This window comes from Miscanthus floridulus, chromosome 8 (genome assembly GCF_019320115.1).
Source record: "Miscanthus floridulus cultivar M001 chromosome 8, ASM1932011v1, whole genome shotgun sequence".
Classification (NCBI taxonomy): Eukaryota; Viridiplantae; Streptophyta; class Magnoliopsida; order Poales; family Poaceae; genus Miscanthus; species Miscanthus floridulus.
Genome location: NC_089587.1, coordinates 18,478,599 through 18,483,263, shown reverse-complemented (window position 1 = coordinate 18,483,263; position 4,665 = coordinate 18,478,599).

Genomic DNA, 4,665 nt, shown 5'->3' with positions numbered 1-4,665 from the left:
AGGAGGCAACTGGAGTCGATGGAGCAAGGTGGCTCCTCTGTGCCAAATAAACCTGCATCGCCGACCACTGCGGTGCAGAGGACAAGCGGCAGAGGGGTCGAGCATCAAGCCCCGGCGCCGGTGCTGGTCGTAGAGGGAGACCAGGTGGCACCCGCAGAGCACGTGGAGCAAGCGCGGCCGAAGAGACGTGCCTTCACCACATCATTCCGCGCTTCCAAGCTGTAAGTATTTGTAACCTGGATGTAAGCTTACAATTTATATTAAATACTGTTGTCTTCTGAACTTATCTCGGATATATTAGGTCGGCGTCCACCAAAAATCCCGACCAACTAGCCGGGAGCGGCGTGGCTCCGCCAGCAGTGTTAGAGAAAACTGCCCAGCAGCCGGCTATGGAGGGACCTATAGCAGAAAGTCCACCGGAGCCCCAACAGACGAGCGGCCAGAGAATAGTCCCTAAGCAGGTGGTCGAGGGGAGAGCCAAGCCAAGTACAGGTGCTCTGAGCACTAACCCTACTAAGGGGGACACTTCAGTGCCAAGGGTAACAGACCAAACAGAGGAGCAGCAGCCAGAGGTGGCACAGAGCACGTTTGCCGATGCTACGGCCCGTGGGAAGGCCATAGTGATCGTAGAAGCTGCAAACTCTGGACCAGCACCGCTACCCGAGGAACAGGCCGAAGAGGACGAAGTAGAGGAGGTCCTGGGCCGCCCCCAGGACAAACGACAACATGTATATGTGTCGCGCTGGCAGAACGACCAATGGGTTGTACATGAGGAAATCCCAGAGGTCGAAGAGACCATGAAAGTTGAACGAGCGGCGAAACATCTGGTGACGGAAGTCCAGGTATGTTTTGCTTGACCACTTGATCCTGCTATCCAGTCAAACTATCTGACTTAGCTTTTTACATGCAGGACTTAATGAAGACCGCAAGGTACCGAAAGAAGTGCTTTGACCAGATTGAGGGGATCATGGCAAGCAATAAAGAACTGGCGGCCAAGGTGGAACGCTTGCACCACCAACTTGAAGCCGCCAACTATGAGAGGACGGAGCAAGAGGCGCAGAAACAGAACCTGGTCGTCTAGCTCAGTAACAAAGAGCAGGAAAAAACAAGTAAGTTGTCACTTTATTACAACGAGTGCATGACACGTGTTGTTGCATTGTTGGTAGTCACAGCTGTAGTGCAGGCTTAGAAGCCAAAGTAGTCCGTCTCTAAGAGGAGAATAGCCGTGTGGCCGTAGAGTGTGGTCGCCTGAAGGAGGACAATAAGAAACTAGCGCACGACCAGTCACAACTCTAGGACCACACAACCAAGATGAAGGAGGAACTGAAAAGTAAGTATTCCAGACCACCTTGCTCACTTTTGTTGCCCACCTTATCTTGTCGTGATATGATTGTTTAATTGCTTGTGCGGTTTGTAGTTGTGAAAGTAAATGCCAAGAAGCATCTGGAGGCCATGATAAAAGATCGCGACAGCTGGAAGGCGCAGTGTGAAGAGATCACCAAGGATCGGGATACATGGAAGAACCGGTGCCAGGAAGTGGCGATGGGCATTTTGCCAGTGCTCAACCGGTGCTTACAGAGGATGTGCCAAGGACGCCGTAGCTCAGACTGGTCGATAGATGCCGAAAGGCATGGGGATGGTTCCAGGAGTTCGTGAAGGAGGCGGGTGAGTACACAGGCGCACATGTGCTAAGCATGGTGCATGCTCACTACCCCTTGATCGATCTCAGGCGCCTGGAGGCTGGATACCCGAAGGAGGTAGATCCAGACAAGGCTGAGGAGCTTCGGATGGCCCAGCTGGACTTGTCGACAAAAATAATTGGCAACATTAACCTATGTGGAGGCGGGACGGCACCTGTACAGGGTACGCCACCAACAAGTTAGCTGGAAGCACCATCAGTTTTGAGCCAAACGGCAAAGCCTACGGTCTCGACCAGCCAGGCATTGGCGGGGCCATCTTCTTCAGCTCGACCAGTACAAGAGTCCCCGAGACTCGAGCACAATGTCAGGCCCAGCGAGCAGTAGGTGCCGCGTGACCCAACCAGCCAATAGTGTAGGCTATAGTTGTAGAAGAAGACATAGTTGTGTTATTGTAAACTTGTACCCTTTCAGGCAAGCTTGTAATAACATAACTGTATATCTTTATAAGCTTGTTTGTTTTGTAGAAAACGTATTTAAGCTTGGATCTTGTGTTGGTGTAACTAAGTCAGAACATGTTAGTGTTCTGTTTAGTTGTACCAGTTTAGTCGACACGTCATCCCCAAAGGTTTGTATGGCCCTGGTTTGTCCTGTGGTCAGAGTGTGAGGTGCGTAGCCTGTGCACACGTAGATGTAGACAAGTCAAACTAGAGGAGACCTACCGATCACCCATAGCGTAGAGAGCAGATCCCATGCACGCGTTGGGAAGAACCGGAGACAAGGCCTATTCCGAAAACCCAGAAAGGAATGGTGGTCGGTTTTAACTGGTTGAGTTAGGATAACAATAGACTTCAAAGTGACACATTAGAGTGGTCGGAGAAATCATAATAGCTTTATTGAATTAAATCAAAAGTACAAGAGGAGTACATATCTTAGTAGTTAAGCATAGAAACGCCTAAGCTTGTTGATGTGCCATGAATTGGGTACGTCTATACCATCCAGGTGAGCTTACCTATAAGACGTTGGTCGTGTAACCTCCTTGATCATGAAGGATCCTTCCCATGGAGTTGCGAGTTTGTGGACACCAGCCTGATTCGTCTTCCACTTCAGGACTAGGTCACCAACCACGAAGAACCGCTCCTTGACGTTCTTGTTGTAGTACCTACGCAAAACAGCAAGGTATTTTGCTGTACGTATATAGGAATCGAGCCACTTCTCTTTTGCACTATTTACTTCTAGCTCCCGCGCTTCATTGGCCTTGTCTTCATCGAAATTCTCTACCCGTGCTGATCTGAAGGCTATATCTGCTAGGAGCACTGCCTCAGCGCCGTAAACCATAAAGTATGGTGATACACCGGTATTGCGACTAGGCTGGGTTCTGAGACCCTAGACCACGGCTGGTAACTCTTTGAGCCATCTTCCAGGAGCTTTGTCATTTTCTCTGTACATCCTTTTCTTAAGTGCGTCCAAGATCATACCATTTGCCCGCTCGACCTGTCCATTAGCTCTAGGGTGCACCACCGAGACATATTTTACTACTATGCTCCTTTCATCGCAGAAGTCCCAAAAAGCGTTCCCGGTGAACTGAGTACCTAGATCAGTGATGATGCTGTTGGGTATGCCGAAGCGGTGGATGACCTGGTCGATGAACGTGACAGCCTTTTCTGAAGATGCCTGTACCAGAGGCATGTACTCTATCCACTTGGAAAATTTGTCGATCAGCACAAAGACACAAGTAAATTTTCCAGGGGCCGGTTTGAAAGGCCCGATCATATCCAGTCCCTAGCATGTGAAGGGCCAAGAAGCTGGTATTGTCTGAATCTCATGTGCTGGTACGTGGATCCTCTTGGCGAAGAACTGACAACCTTCACAATGGCGGACTAGCTTCTCTACGTCGGCTACGGCTGACGGCCAATAGAATCTTGCTCGGAAAGCCTTGCCAACCAATGTTCTCGAGGCCACGTGGTTGCCATAGGAGCCAGAGTGGATTTGGTCCAGGAGACGTTCACCATCCTCCTGGGTTATACACTTCATCAAGATTTCCTCCTTCACGTTCTTGCGCCACAATTTGCCATCGACGAGCAGATACTGCTTACTGCGACGCATCAAGCATTCATTTTCTATACGGTTGATGTAACCGCTACCATCTATTAGGTACTTGATGAAAGGTGCTCTCCAGTCAGGCTCCTTAGTGGTCGGAGGTGGTTCGGTGGTGTTAAACGACGAAACCGTAGCCACCAATAGCTGGTCTATAGACTTGTTGACCGCAGGATCTTCTTCTTTGATGGAAGGCATGAGCAAGTCTTGAACAAATACACCATGTGGGACTTTGGCTCGGGATGATCCTAACTTTGACAATGCATCCGCAGCTTGATTTTTGTCCCAACCACATGTGTGTACTCGATGCCATAGAACTTGCCTTCCAGCTTTCTAATCGCCTTGCAGTATGCATCCATTTTTTCGCTGGTCGTATCCCAGTCCTTGTTGAGTTGGTTGATGACCAGAGCCGAGTCTCCGTAGATATAGAGACACTTGACACCGAGCTCGACCGCAATGCGCAGACCATGTAAGCATGCTTCGTATTCAGCGGCGTTATTGGATGCCAGGAAATAAATCCTGAGGACATATCGGAGCTGCTCCTTGGATGGAGACACAAAGAGGACTCCTACTCCTGCACCGTCGATGTTTAGAGAGCCGTCGAAGTACATCTTCCAATACTCGTCGGGCCCCTAAGAGGCAGGTGTGCTTAAGTCTGTCCACTCGACGATGAAATCGACGAGTGCCTGAGACTTGATTGTAGCACGGCTTGCAAATTCCAAGGAGAAAGGGCATAGCGCCATTGCCCATTTGATGATGCGCCCGTTCGCATCCTTGTTGCGAATGATATCTCCCAGAGGGTACTCGGTCATGACCACCACACGATATCCGTCGAAGTAGTGTTTCAACTTTCGGGATGTTATCAGTATGGCGTAGATCAGTTTCTGAATCTGTGGGTACCTGGTCTTGGATTCATTGAGTACCTCACTGA